This window comes from Danio rerio, chromosome 2 (assembly GCF_049306965.1).
Source record: "Danio rerio strain Tuebingen ecotype United States chromosome 2, GRCz12tu, whole genome shotgun sequence".
Taxonomy (NCBI): Eukaryota; Metazoa; Chordata; class Actinopteri; order Cypriniformes; family Danionidae; genus Danio; species Danio rerio.
Genome location: NC_133177.1, coordinates 24,693,994 through 24,710,796, shown reverse-complemented (window position 1 = coordinate 24,710,796; position 16,803 = coordinate 24,693,994). Strand labels below are relative to the sequence as shown.

General features: G+C 35.3%; 1 long non-coding RNA gene across 1 annotated transcript; it reads right to left on the bottom strand.

Moving 5' to 3' along the window:
- Nucleotides 1-135: 135 nt before the first annotated feature.
- LOC141378049 (uncharacterized) lies at nt 136-7,740 on the bottom strand. The gene is made up of 4 exons (XR_012391489.1): nt 4,160-7,740; nt 2,104-2,143; nt 794-943; nt 136-272 (listed from the first exon to the last, which is right to left on the bottom strand). It is a non-coding gene; the product is annotated as an uncharacterized lncRNA (long non-coding RNA).
- Between the last annotated feature and the right edge of the window lie 9,063 nt (nt 7,741-16,803).

Here is a 16,803-nt window from a genome sequence, read left to right as displayed (position 1 = left end):
CTCTTCATCCCTCCCTCTCACTTTATTACAATCTTTCTCACTACTGACTCACTGACTTTTTCATCTCTCCCTCCCTCCCTCTCGCTCGCTCTCTCTTCAGTGACTCCTCCAGTAACGTGTACCATTTTTTTTTTCCTCCGGAGAATCTAAGTTGCTCTTACGCACCCTCTCTCTCTCTCTCTCCTTTTTTTCCACCGATCATTCATCTCTCCAGCCATCAATCCTTCGGCACCTGTTGTGCAGGCTGGAGAACCGTGTGGTGGAATAATCTCCTGGGGAGGAAAAAGTCGAGGGGTCAACGTGATTATCATGGCTATCTGTGTGCATAACACACATGTAAACACACTCATTCATGCTCGGTTAGGCGTGCACACAGCAGACGGATGCACTTTTATAAAGGAGAAGGAGAAGAGAGTGAAGTGAGGGGCTTCCTCCAGTTTAAATGAGCATTAAAAAGCATCAACTGCTATATTTCATAATCAATCATTCATTCATTCAGGACAGGCATTTCTAAGAGAGATTCGTCGATTTAAAATACACATTTTTAAAAACAGTATATTATTTATGCTGAAATAAAAGCTATATCTAGCTTTTCACATCATAGTGATGCATGGCAGTGACTTCACTTGACTCCCTCTTGTGGTTATAATGCGCACATTCCCCAACATTTCCAATGAGTTCAGAACGATTATCTCACAAGTTTAAAATCTGGACAGAACACTTCAAGTAAATAAAAGCCCCGTAGGTGATGCAGCTAAACACAGGAATGTTCCCGAGTGCAGAACAGACATACCTCAGCGCTCCTCCAGATGTTTGTGCAGTTCAGACCATGCACCTCCAGAGACCAACGTGGGCTGATATTCGGCCACGACGCGTGTATGTCAGACAGATGCATGCTGGTCCATACATGCTGGAGCGCATCTCACCTTTCATTCCTTGGCTCCTGGGAACATGGAATACTCACAGAGTCACTCTAGCCTTCCTGAACTCTGTCCTTCCTGAACTCCAGCTTTAGAATCTTTCATCATGCCTGTACGTAACAATTTAAGAATTTAAGGCTATAATGGTTATATATAAATGCTTTTTAACTACATACATTTTAAATATGCAAAAGTGTGAGGTCTGTAAAAGTTCTATACTGTTTTAAAAAAGCCAAACCTGCATTTATTTGATCAAAACGCATACAAACTGTAAAGTTGTGTAATATAACAATTGAAAACAAACTGTTTTAAATTATGATTTATTCCCCTGATGGGAAATCTTAATATTAAGCAGGTATTTCTTCAATCTTCAGTGTCATATGATCCTTCAGAAATCATTCTAACCTTTTAATTTCCACTCTAAGAAAAACACATTTTTGACTCTTTTCTTTGGTTGAAAGAGCAAAGAACATCACTTTTAACCTATTATGAACAAATGGTCAACCAATGTGGTTTCAATGCTAGGTAAAGAGCTAATATGCAGATTTGGAGCTCAAGAAATACTCCAATGATATTTAGCTGCACCATGTTGGTGTTTCGTAATATAATTTTTTTATTAGGTGGGTCGTTAACCCAATGCTCAACCCCCAGCATAGAGGACCAGGACATAAATAAATACACTACGGGCAATTTAGCTTACCCAATTCACCTATAGCGCATGTCTTCAGACTTGTGGGGAAAACTGGAGCACCCGGAGAAAACCCACGCCAACACGGGGAGAACATTTAAACTTTACACAGAATGCGTGGTCCAGCCAGGGATTGAACCAGCGACGTTCTTGCTGTGAGGAGACAGCGCTATTTTTATGGGATCATGATACTTTTTTCTGAATTTTATGGATGAACAGAATATGTTGAATGAATACTTACTACATTAAATAGTAATTATTATGAATTTCCTTACTGTCACATTTGGTCAAAAAAGTTTTGATGTTTAAAATAAGATGTACATGTCATGACTAATCCTCTCAAGATGTTGTCTTATTTTTAAAAGGATATTGTGGACAAATATTTATTTTTGAATTCATCATAAAATGACTCAATCAAATGATGATTAACAGCTTAAAGTGACAGTTCTCCCAAAAATTAAATAAATATAAATATAAAAGTCATCATTGACTCACCTTCATGTAGTTCCTGCATGACTGAATGACATTTTGTTTTCTGTGGAACATAAAAAAGACATTTTGACTTTTGTGTTAATACAATTATAATGTAATAGTTCATCCAAAACTGAAAAAAAAAAACTGCAGTTTTTTTTTTACTTACCTTTTAGGATGCAGTTGAACAGTGCTTCTCAATCATGTTCCTGGAGGTCCACCAACACTACATGCTTTGGATGCCTCTTTTGACTGTCACACTTATTACAGGTCTTTCAGTCGGTGCTAATGAGCTGATTATCTGAATCAGGAGTGTTTGAATAAGGAGACAGTAGATGCGTCCCAAATTGCATACTTATGTACTATTCTACGCCATTTTATAGTATAAATAGTGTAAGTAGTGGGTTCTTAAAGTGCACTTTAGATACTGGGATGATGCACTTATTCAGCCGTTAAAAATAAAAGTGAAATGTTGGACACTTCACGCACTCTACGGCCACTGCTTTGCTCAAGTAGTGGAAGGGGCGGAGCTATCGGGCGCACATGTTAGATAACTATATTTATTTTGGATTGTGAAATCAAAACTCCCGATGGTGAATGCGGTTATACTCATGGCAGGTACGATTAGGTAGTTTGGTCATTTATTTCACTAATATGGCAACCATCAAACGTCATCTGGGAAATGGTTTGAATGTTCCAAAAAAACATTAGTGTTCCATTTGGGGCTACAATACATACATATACAATGCTGTTAAGTGTGTAAGTGCATAGAGTATAGTGTGCCATTTGGGACGCAGATATGGAAAATGTGCAGAGCTGGTTGTCCTCCAGGAACGTGGTTGAGAAACACTGCAGCTGAACCTGAACAAATACTATTGAAACCATGGTGATTCATATAATATATGCCAGCCGGTGTTTGGAAAGAAAAAATAATAATAAATATGCCTGTGACATTTTAACAATACTTTCTTCTGAAACCACATGATTAGGCTAGAAACCAAACATTATTTAATAGTGAAGTCAGTAAATATTATGGCAAATATGGAAGTCATTTTTTAAAGTTCATTCTGCTTTAAATAACTGAATCACCTGCATGTTTTTACACCATATAACTATATTATGTTATTAAAGCACATACTCATAAAAAAGTCTGAAAGACTGTTATAAAGTCAATAAACTACAAGCTTGGTTTATACATAGACTATTAGAAACCATACAAATATTAATTAATCAATTCATCCCCTTGAATCAAGTGCTTCATTCATATCAGTTCTACAGTCTGAGTCCTTTAATCTCTGTTGGATTAACTGTAGCGATGATCGAGGCAAAAATAGGAATCATAGAATAACATATGCCAGTGTATTGGTTTATTTAGAGCAGTGTTTCTCAACCACGTTCCTAAAGGACCACCAGCTCTGCACAATTTCTACGTCTTCTTAACCAAACACACCTGATTCAGATCATCCACTCATTAGCAGAGAGCGAAAGACCTGTACTGAGTATGACAGCCAAAGGAGAAATCCAAAACATGCAGTGTTGGTGGTCCTACAGGAACGTGGTTGAGAAACACTGCTTTAGAGACTAGTCATTGTAAGTTGAAGATCTGTGTTGGTTCATCGGTTCATTCAATTATGTGAACTTGTTCATCCAAAAATGAAAAGGCTTAAAATCCTGATTAGTTTGAACAAACGTTACTCCTAATTATTGAAGTTATGGATTAGAGCTAATGATATTGTTCATAAGGTTGAGTTTCTTGCATAAACCTTCATTCCCCTTCATAAGACCTAAATGTATCGTCTAGAGCCAAGGTAAACAGTTTGGTTTGGCCTGCATGTATAATATTTTGACCAACTCACTCTCAAAGTGGCAGTAGCCATTGACTTGCATTTCATTAATTACCAAGTACCATGTTTTTTGTTTTGTTTTTTGAGAGAGAGAGAGAGAGAGAGAGAGAGAGAGAGAGGCACACAATTGTGAGACCTATCCCTTTGGCTGAGTTCTTTGTATTTACTGGTGACAATATCTTTATAATTAAACAGATTTGCTTCTAGAATCAAATGTAAAAGCATAAAAAACTCACAAAGTTTCTTGCTGATGTGCTCGTGGGCTCACCATACGGGCAATCCTGCATCCTCCCACTGGCATCGCTGCATTTATTCCTGGACTTGTTATCACTTAGAAAAGAACACAACACTCCAGTAGATGATTCTCAACTCTTAAAAATGCGTATTCTTAGCATTGCCACATGTTCGCCTGGGCAGCATGTGTAAGCCTGTGTGGTGAGTTTGCTATTTCTGAAAGGTGCCCATAAGGTGGTGTCATCACACATCCTACTGCCTGCCTCTCTCTATAGATGACACACAGAGGGACTCTGGGAATGAGTAAGACAGGCTTCATCATCTGCGCATTCTCACGTGTTTTCAATTCCTGACGAAGAGAAAACCTATTTTACAAATGCACATCTCATTTTTTCAATAACTTTAAACAGAGTAAGTGTTGTGGTTAGTGCATTACAGGTAGCTTAAGTTACATACTCGGATTACTTTATTCAAGTAACTAAGAAAAGTAATGAATTGCTTTTTCATTTCTAAGACCAATTCTCAGTTCCTTTGTTTTGCCATTTATTGACTGTTAGATATACTGACAGTCAGAATTGATATTGAAATCTCTATTGAAATAGAACGTTCAGATGTGTTATGCATGTTGTGTAAATGCAATACCCACTGTAGAGTTCTAGCTTAAAAGGTCACAAAACACCAAAACTCATTTTTTGAGCTGTTGACATTCATATCTGTGTTCCACACTGCTATAAACACTATTAGGACACATATATTTCACAAAAAAAGTGAAAATTGGTTGTTTTTGCGTCATTTCCAGCAAATTCGTTCTTCCGGTTTGAAACTAACTTTTAAAGCTACTTCAAATTAAATCCCTGCGTGTATTCCAGTGTGGAGAGTGGCTTTCTGTACCGATGAGTACATTGTGACGTCTCTTAGTGTACTGCATTAATTCATGAGAAAGACTTTGTTCAAACTAATCAGCGCGCTCTATTGTGAATTACACGCAACTTCATTATTGTGCATGATAGCTTCGAAGACTGTTTTAACCTGTTTGACTGTTGTTCAGACGGCAGAGAGATGCCACGTTGTGTTGCCAAAAGAAGTGGAAGAACAAATATTGTTTGGAGACATGGGTCGTCAGTGTTGCTTTTATAAATGTGCTGCAACGAAGGTTTTGTTTTCCTTTCTCCGCTATGAGAGCGCAGCAGGACTCACATGTGGATTACAGTGCATGCGACAGAAATACGTTCGTAAGGAACATTTTTACTTGAGGGATTTTCGCATCTGGAAATGGTGAAATTCCGATTTGCTGCTCGTCTCCTTTTAAAAAAGACACAGCTCCAGTTGGTGTTGATTGTCCTGTCTCTACAGATTTGGTAAGCGATCAGTGGTCTTTGTTTGTTTATTCAGTGGCAAAGTTAGTTTGTATCATCAGCAGTACTCTTTCAGTGCTTAAAGACATACCTTAGTCAAAACTATTTTGTTACTAAAACTTAAGTTTCCAGTACGTTAATATTATTACAATATTATGGACTGAAAAATGCACTGTAAATGCAGCTCTCTGAGTGTAAACCTGTAAACACCGCAATCAAACTATTACCATCATGCAGGATTTTCGCCGCATTTTGTGACAGGATAGTCTATACACGCACGGCTTTCTGACGCTACCTACCGAGTGCATCTAAGTTACAGAGAAATGCGAAGGTTTTTTTCCCCCATTCGCCATGCAGTATCAAACATTCCAATAAAACTACACTCTTCCAGCAGTTGCTCGAATACAATATCTCGTTTGTCACGGGGGGCTTGCATGAAACGTTTCTGAATGAAAGTGCCAAACAGTTAAAGTCCACAAATTAATAATTTGGCAAATAATTTGATTACTGATGTCCATGTAAATGCAGTCACTGTCTTTCTCCCCTGCGTCTGTGTTTGTTTTGACTCAGCGCGTGCCCAAACGGAAACTCCCAATTTTTGATGCAAAACCTTCCCCCTTTCCCTCCTCTTACACTCCCACCTAAACAGAGCTGGACACGCCCACTTTCCTGACTTTTTCCAAACTAGAGGTGTGAAAATACCCTGCTGAAACAAGGGGATTTCGTAGCCCTTTAAATGTGAAGATTACTTAACTAACTTGCATAAAAACAGGTTTTCAGCCCCACACAAGAATCCTTTTCACATCCTGAAGCAGGTTGTTTAAATAGCAAATGCATTTGAGGCTATTTGTGGCAAATGGGCATGCTGGTTTAAAAAGGAGGTATACTATTTTACGGTCACTGAAAAAGGGTGCGAAATTGGCCAGGTTTAACTTGGTCAATGGCGCAGTCTATTTCAGTATATTTCAGCAATGTGTAAAGATATATTCTGGTTATTTGAAGGTCCAATAAAGTTAAAATAAAGTTTTTTAGGTGTAACAGTATTATTTGTTTTTAAGATATCAATAAGCTAGTGTGCCCCCAAATAGTGACAAAGTTTGACTGATATATAAACATGTAAAGCTTGTAGTTTGTCACTTCCACCTAAATGGACCAATGGTTTTACTCACGTCACCTCATAGTAGTTTCTCATCACATCATAACCAATTAAGTGCACTCTAGTACTGGACATGCCCCGCCCCCTTAAAGACACTTCTTATTTGCTTTTCACTTGATGCACTTGAGCTCAACCTCTCTCACTGGTAAAGCTATGATAAAACAAAACACTACTGGCTGTTTTTTTTTTTTTTTAAAGGGGATGAGCTATTCAATTTCCCAACCTCTTAACGTCTTTTGAGATTGCATCAAGCATCAACAAAAAAAATATGCATATTTTAAAGCACTTCACGGGACCTTCGAAGAGTGCATTAGTGATCCAAAACCTGTGAACACATTGTTTTACACACACAGGGATGCACAGCAACATGCAGATTCAAACTGAAAAGGTTATTATTGTCTATATAAATATAAAAACTGCTACCTCCTCCAATGCCCTCTTCACCTTAGGAGGCTTTGGAGGAATTAGTCTTTTTCTGAAGATCTCTAGAAGTCTGCTCTCATGCTGTAACTTCACACACAATCAGATGATTTATCCTGCTAGTAAAGAATAAAATTTTCCAACTTACATAGTATGCAATGTAAATAACAAATTTGCCATGCCGCAACCACAACTTGCTCTTAAAGGGAATGGGAGATGAGAGTGGTTGGTTTAATGCATGGTATGCCCTAAACACATTAAAAGAATAAGAACTATTTTAGACCATGCACCGGGTTCGCTGATCATTTACCTCATCCTTAAAATAGCTAAAGTGGATTCAAACACACCTGAAGTGCATCTGTGCCATGCAGACCATCACACCATGTGCTCAGATCTTTAAAATATAGCCAAGAATTTTCATTACAGAAAACAATCTTTCCACGCATCATATTTTTCATCTAATGCAGACAGGCAGGTTTGTTTGAGCTGCACCTCAACTGTACAGACAGAACATTACATTTTTTTTTTCATCCTGAGGTTTATTCACTTAACTTGTTGCTTTTGTTGTGAAAAGGCTTTTCATTTGATCAAAATATACTGTATACACTCACCAGCCACTTTATTAGGTACACCTGTCCAACTGCCTGTTAACGCAAATTTCTAATCAGCCAATCACATGGCAGCAACTGAATGCATTTAGGCATGTAAATATGGTCAAGACAAACTGCTGCAGTTCAAACCGAGCATCAGAATCGGGAAAAAGGGTGATTTAAGTGACTTTGAATGTGGCATGGTTGTTGGTGCCAGACAGGCTGGTCTGAGTATTTCAGAAACTGCTGATCTACTGGGATTTTCACACACAGCCATCTCTAGGGTTTACAGGCAATGGTCTGAAAAAGAGAAAATATCCAGTGAGCGGCAGTTCTGTGGGTGCAAATGCCTTGTTGATGCCAGAGGTCCATTCATTACAACCAAAGTATGCAGAGGAGCATCTCTGAGTGCACAACACATCCAACCATGAGGCAGATGGACTACAGCAGCAGAAGACCACACTGGATGCCACTCCTGACAGCTAAGAACAGGGAATTGAAGCTATAATTTGCACAGGCTCACCAAAATTGGACAATAGAAGATTAAAAAAACATAGCCTGGTCTGATGAGTCTCGATTTCTGCCATGACATTCAGATGGTAGGGTCAGAATTTGGCATCGACATGAAAGCATGGATCCTTCCTGCTTTGTATCAACGATTCAGGCTGGTAGTGGTGGTGTAATGTTGTGGGGGATATTTTCTTGGCACACTTTGGGTCCATTACTACCAATTGAGCATCATGTCAATGCCACAGCCTACCTGAGTATTGTTGCTGAACATGTCCATCCTTTCATGGCCACAGTGTACCAATCTTCTGATGGCTACTTTCAGCAGGATAATGTAATAAAGTGTGAATCATCTCAGACTGGTTTCTTGAACATGACAATGAGTTCACTGTACTCAAATGACCTCCGCAGTCATCATATCTCAATCCAATAGAGCACCTTTGTGATGTAGTGGAACGGGCGATTGACATCATGGATGTGCAGCCATCAAATCTGCAGCAACTGCTTCATGCTATCATGTAAATATGGACCAAAATCACTGAGAAATATTTCCAGTACCTTGTTGAATCTATGCCATAAAGGATTAAAGCAGTTCTGACAGCAAAGGGGGGTCAAACCCGGGACTAGTAAGGTGTACCTAATAAAGTGGCCGGTGAGTGTATATTATATATATTTTTATTGTAAACATACAATCACAGCCCAGATGAAAATTAATCCAAAAGAAATGTAATTTACTTAAAAAGATAAGTTAGTTACTTTAAGTCATTCATTACTTTTAAAAGTAACGTTCTTAAAAATAACTGCAGTTTTCCTTCTCAGCAGTAAAGAAAAACAGATCTGTAATGAAGAATAAAAATCTCAAAAGTTGATTTAAAAAGCCTCGCTCCTGTAGTATTTAGTGCTGGTGTTGTCTATGGTGTCATAACTGCGAGTCTGATGATGCAAGAGGCTGTAAGGAGTTAGTGCGTGCATGCGTGTGAGAGAGTGAGTTTTGGCAGGAGAGTCCTCACTCTACTACGCTTGTGTGTATGAGTCAGGCAGGCCGCAGTGAGTGACGCTGTACTCCTGATGGTAGGCGGGATCCCTTGCTCTTTCTCCAAATTGCTCTACCTGCTCCACCAGACACTGATCATCGCCAGTGAATCACCTGAAGTTATGCTTGCTGCTCTCATAGCCAACTGCCTCTGCAGCTCCTCGAGCATCACGTTTTGTCATGATATTCTCTGTCAAAATGAGTAACAGTTAGTTTCCTTCAAACTTTGGAAGTGCTTGTAAACTTATGATTTTCACACCTTTAGCTCTTCTATAAATGATACCAGGTTGTTGCATCTACATAACAAATGTTCATGTAAAGATTTTTAATTTAGTGAGGATGCATCAAACTGATAAAATATGAAATATTTTATAAATATTAAATAATTCTCTTTATTATGAGACATGCTGTTCTTCTGAACTGTAATCAATGGATATTGTAACAATGATTACCACAAAGATTTTAAGCATAACCGCAAATTTACAGTAAAATTGATAATTATAAAAAAATATCAAGCAAATCAGACTGATTTCTGAAGAGACAATGAAGAAGTGGCTGCTAAAAAAATTTGTTGTGCCATTACATGAATAAAACACATAACAATGTATTTAAATGGAAGTGTTTTTTTTTTTTATTCAAAAACATAAAATTAGCTTTAAAAAAACATATTTCGGTGGTGTTACTTTAGATACCTGGGATTATAATAATATGACAAAATTTGCCACGCTTATGTATTGTAGAACACATTTTGATTAATTAAAAACAACCTTTTTAATCTCAAGCAATATTGGACCCCACTGACTGTTCTTCTATGGATGAAAAAAAACATTTTTCAAAATGTCTTATTTTACTTCTAACAGAGAAGAGAGTTCTAGAGGCTTGTTTCCACCATGGAATTAAAAATAAGAAGTCATTTATATATATACAAACTACTGGTCAAAAGTTTGCAGTTAGTTTCTTTTTTTTTTTTTATTCATGTTTTTTTTTTTAAAGAGTATGATTATGTTCGTTAAAGAAGCATTTAACAAATGTATTGGTAAATATTTATAAAAACGTTAAATAACTGCTTTCTTATTGTATGTGAATTCAAATGAAATTATTACTCCAATTATTATTGCTTTTATTACTATTACATTAATATTACCAATAGTAATAGTTATAATTATTATTATTATTAATATTACATTGATTTCTGAAGGATCATGTGACTCTAAAGACTGGAGTAATGAAGCTGAAAATTCATCATTAAATTCACTGGAATAAATTATTTAATTAAAAAATAATTCATTAATTTTACATATTGTACAGCATTTTTGATTAAATAAATGCAGCCTCGGTGAGCAGGAGACGCATATTTTAAAACATTTAAAAATCCTACTTACCCCAAACTTTTGAAATACATACATATATATATATATATATATATATATATATATATATATATATATATATATATATATATATATATATATATATATATATATATATATATATATTTATACATATATATATATATATATATATATATATATATATATATATATATATATATATATATTTATATATATATATATATATATATATATATATATATATATATATATATATATTTATACATATATATATATATATATATATATATATATATATATATATATATATTTATATTTATATATATATATATATATATATTTATATATATATATATATATATATTTATATTTATATATATATATATATTTATATTTATATATATATATATATATATATATATATATATATTTATATTTATATATATATATATATATATATATATATATATATATATATATATATATATTTATATTTATATATATATATATATATATATATATATATATATATATATTTATATATATATATATATATTTATATATATATATATATATATATATATATATATATATATATATATATATATATATATATATGCACAAAACTGTGGAAAGGAAAGAAAAAATCTTTGCACTGCTGTTCCCAGTGAAGCAATAGTCAGTCAATCACTTGAAACAAACACACAGACACAGGAAGAAAAGGAGACAAACACGTTATGGCCAAAGAGAGATCTCACTCTTATGAATTGAAAAACCCAAACGAAAACTTTAAGGGAACCAGTGGCGAATTAGTCTTCTGGGTTTTAACATACTGGTGCATGCACTCTACAAAAAAACAGGCATACAAGAAAGTAAAGAGAAACAATGCAGATTCTACACAATGAGTAAACATACACTCACCGAAAAAAGTCTTGTTGCCTATCCAAGTTTTAGAAACAGCAAATAATAACTTGACTTCTAGTTGATCAATTGGTATCATAAGTGGCTTATATAAAAGGCAAAGGCCTCTAGATTGTGTTTTTTTTACCAAAATAAAATGTGATCATGCCTTGATTTTTAATTATTTAATTAGGACAGTAGGCTCTGACCACAAAAATAATGTACAGTATAATATAAAGTCACAGGTCAACTTCCTGTCCAGGTCGGACCTGTTCAAAGAGTGTGGCACTGTCCAGCTCACATACAGACACAAAAAAGTGACTCAAAATCTCCTCTGACATGTTCAAGCACTTTCAGCATGACTTTGAGTCCAGCAGGACCCACTTTCCCGAGGCGAGCTGCTAATGTATGCAGGTGATGTCACGGTGTGGGGAAGACTTTCATTTAGTGCTGAATCAGAGACGGCGGCGAGCGAGGGAAGCCTCTTCATGTTTGCTGGTCTAAATGTGGACATCCTCCCCGGCAGCACAGCGGCTGATTCATACTGCTGTTTGAAAATGTTACGCCACTGAAAGTGGGCTGTGGTGTATTTTTGAACACTCATCACGAACACTCATCACGAATGCTCGCGTGAACACGTATCTGAAGTCCATGTTTCTTTTTTTTTTTTCTTTTGAGCATGTCACCAGATTCCCATGGGCAAAATAATATGATCCATATTTGCTTCCAGCAACACTTCACAACAAAGAGTGGAATGTCTCCTCGTTAAAATCTCTGGGCTTCAGACAAACAAAATCACAACAGTGCACATGGCCAGGTTTTTTGTTGACGAATTACAAACGTGCTCGATTCAATTTTGAGTAAATATGAACAAACTACCGATGCTAAAGTGCTTGTTTAATGTTTTTGTTTTTACTCAGTCACTTTCTTATGGCTTTTCTCTGCTTTATCAGGGGTCACCACAGCAGAATGAATCGCCAATTACTCTGGCAATGTTTTTTTTTTTTTTTACATAGCAGATACTCTTTCTATTGCAACCCAGTACGGAGTACAACACTGAAAAACACCCACACACTCCCCCATTCATACACTATGGCCAATTAGTTGATCAAATACTAATGTGTGACTGTGTATGTAAATGTGTATGTTTTTTGTATTATGCATTTAACATTTAGCTGCAGATTTTGCCTTTTTTAAGTTACATTTTTTACTGAAATGCACTAGGTTTTATAGCCCTTATCTGATCAAAGTCATCTGCCGATATAGAGTTTGCAATTTAAAAAGAGAAAATTATTAACTTATATTTAACTGATTATGAATACATATATTTAATAAAGTATATGTTCTCTTTTTGTACTACTCCTAAAAAAAAGACATTTGCTGTTTGTTCAAACTACCTAATTGAAATGAGCTGAAACAACAATTCTTAAGGGTTTTTTTGGTGGCAACTTTATTGTTTTATGTTTAATCCACTTAAATTTGTAAAATCTAAAAAGTGAACTTCATTTCTTAATTGATTGTGTGGAACCCAGCATTTTTTTACGGTGCAAAAGTTTAGAGTGCAGGATTATAGTACAAATAAACTAAACACGAACACAGCATCTCTGTCATGTTGCCATTTAGGGATTAAACTGTAACTCATAATTACAAAAAACAAACTTAAATGAAAATTGGTGGGGTATGGTGAATTTAACGCAATGGCAGGCATACAACCCCCTTAAAAGGACGGCTCACCCCAAAATAAAATTGATGCCACCGTTTTCTCACCCTGAAGTGGTTTGAAACTTTTATGAAATTATTTATTTTGCTGAACACAAAACAAGATTTTTTTGAAGAAAATCAGAAACCAGCAGCCTTTGACATAGCAGGAACAAAAATATGAAACTCAATGGCTGCCGTATCCAACACTCACTGTATATTCCCGTATGTTCAACAGAAAAAGAACAATGTAACTATAACAAATAATGTTCTAATTTTTGGGTGAGCTTTCCCTGTAATTAATAGCATCTGACTAAAGTGTGCACGATTTTCATATAGTAATAAAAAAAGCACTGTGTTCTGTTGAGTGTAGTTTTTAGGGGGGGTTTCCAACTGGTAGCATTGAATCAATCTTTGTTACATCCACTTTAAATGTTGTTGTTGGAGTGCTGTAGTATTTCAACACAGCAAACTGTTTATTTGAGCATTCCTGTCACAAACTATACTCTCTGCTCACAACACCTGTGTTAAGCAAGATTTTTCAAAAATGCAGTATAACTACAATGCAAATATCTGCAAAAATGAGCAAAAATTCATTCCATCTAATTACATGCTTAAGTAATCCATTCACACTGAACAAATGTTTTGTTACTAAATATCTAAAAATTCATAAATCAAGGAGCATTTTCTAGACAGACAAAAAAGTTTTCAGAAAAACAAGTCAAAATTAAGTGAGATTCTCCTTTAAAACCAAACCTAAAAACAAGATTATTTTTGCTTACACCAGTGGCAGATTATTTGCCTTGTTTTAAGGAGAAACCCATTTAATTCTGAATTGTTTCATGTATTTATTTTATGTAAGATATTTGAACTAGAAACAAACCAAAAAACTCAGTTCAAGTGCAGGTTCGTTAGAGCTAAAGTTCATCTAAAAATGAAAATTGTCATCATTTACTCATCGTCCACTGCCAAAGCTGTTCGAGTTTCTTCTGCTGAACACAAAGGAAGATATACAGAAGAATGTTAAAAAAAACAGCAACTAACTATTTTATGTTCCTATAATGAATGCCAACGGCTGCATTTTTTCATAATTTTTCTGAATATCTTTTTTTGTATTCACCAGAAGAGAGGAATTCGGAAAAGTTTAAAACCACTTGAGGTATGGGTATTGTTAAGGTTTTAATAGTACTTTAATCAATGCCACTTATCAGTTCAGTACTTTAACGGTTCTCTTTTCAGTACTTTTTATAGTGTTTTTTTATGGGGAAAAAAACAAATTCAACAGAATTAACAACACTGTATTTTATTATTGCATTTTTTTATAATTGTAAAATAAATCAATAAAAAAATGATGCGTGCGCATGAACCAAGGTGTGATGGAGTAAAAGGAAAGAACAGAGGCTCTAAGGTAAAATCAGAAGCTCAAGACATAAACTTTAATAATCACATATTAAACATATTATTACTGTTGACAGGTTTGAATGTGATGTAATAATTACAGCGGAGCATTAATTACATGCATATTTTTAATGGAGCGATTGATTTGAGGTAGCCTGCTATTTTTATTTGACGGAAAAAAAACATGACTAAAAAAAACAACCTATTCTTATTCTATTCTAAACAGCCAGTCAAAAAGGATCAGCCATTGTTTTAGTTTTGTAATCTAAATTTTTAATTCGAGTGAAAATATCCAGGGCAGGCCTGTTTATTTTATTATTTTTATTTAGTTTATACTTCTATGCTGTTGTAAACACTGCAGGTGCGTGAAGATGTTCTGTTGTTTAAATGTATGCTGTTATTCGCATGATAAAATAAATCAGTATTTTAAAACGCAATATGGGATGTGTCAGACACAAAATAGACACGTCAGTACATTTTTTATTAAATCATTTATTATTAATCTGACCTGCTGATATTCGGTTAATGAGTGCCGGTTGGGAAAATTAACCGAAAGCATCCCTGCTAATGTTTATGATTTATCATTGACACATTCACATAAATGAGTTAATGGTGTTTGGGAGTTAACAGTGCTTTAAATACAGTTTTTGAGCATCTTGCAATGTCAAAACAAGCAGTTCTTTTAAAAAAAAAATGATTTCTTATTAAGCATAGTTTATTATTAGGCTATTCATTGTCTTTATTTGTAAATACAGTAAGTAAAAGCATTTTAATGTGTAAGATGTATTTAGGCTACTGCAGAAAAAAATACAGTTTGAATCTAACAGAATGCGTGTGTTTATTAAACTATTAATATTATAGTAATTTAGATAGACCTTATGTGATTGACTGCTAGCATAAGGATGTGGGTAATTTACCGTTAGCTAGGCAGTAGAAACTTTTCATTTGTCTGTCTGCAGTTAATGCACTTTTGAAAGATGCTTAGCCAGATTGCTTGCGTTCGCCTATACAAGAAAACAAGTTGTTGCATTTGTTGCAACGAGCATTGTGGATGTCTACTCGGGAAATACAACCTCTTGACCATCTCTCTCTGCCAATCTATTTATTTATTAAGTGCCATAGATATATAGTATACACTAGATATCACATAGGGACCCTGAGTATGCGTCAATAGCGCCACCATATTTGTACAGTACTCCCAGGAAAATTGTCATTCAACCACACTAGTCAAGACAGTGTTATTACGTGAAGATGCTGGACTTTAGCGCTGTCTACAGGTGTAGTAACTAGCATAGAAAGAAAACAAAGCACAAAGGCAGAACATTTCATAGGTAAGATTTCGTTTTTTATGTTTTTGTATGTTATGAACTTTTGCGCTAAACAGGTAACGTTATTGATGATAATACAGTCACTTACTGCATTCACCATAAGGCAAGGTAGCTCCAACTCGCACCAAACACTCAGCTTATGCTAGTTTTGTTGAATAAAGTCAGCAAAAATGCAAAAGAAATTTGTTGACAACAACATGCTGCTGTGCCAGAAACTTGTATTATTGTCGGCTAGTGAGGGAGTCATTCATAACGGAGATCCATTTACAAATGAATCGCTCACTCTGTTAGATTGAGAAGTGAAAGCAGGAGAGAGGTTGTGTTTCAGGACATGATTAGATCAATTTAACAGGGAGGGAGAATAGTACATTTCCATACACACAAACACAAGCTTTTTATCAGGAATGCCAGTGCGATCACTTATCCATCAATGTAGAAAAGTGATGTAAAATTATAAGTTTCGCAATTTAAAAAAATATGCATACTGACCTCCGGGAAAACTCCTGATCTTAGATATACGTGTAATTCTCTGGCTCTGGATGGCCACAGTCCTCCACTGCAGCTTGGTCCCACTTTCAATTTAAAGGAGCCCTACCCTGTACTAAAATGGCGGCTCGATTGGCGCATTCCTGGGTAGGCAACATTTTATGTATATATCTATGATTAAGTGCAAGCTCACGAGCTGTGTCTGCACGAGTCAGTGTGGAGCTATGTGTGTGCGCTAACGCGAGTCTCCTCCGAGTGCATGTGCACAGCCGAGAACTGTGAAGGCCTATGAACTTGAGCTCGCTGTTGTACTATTGGGCGGAAACACAAGCATTTCTTATGTGAGATTGCCAACTGTGCAGATAATTATTAAATATTGCATATTAAAAATAGATTGGTGAGTTAAATTATGCTAATGTAAGT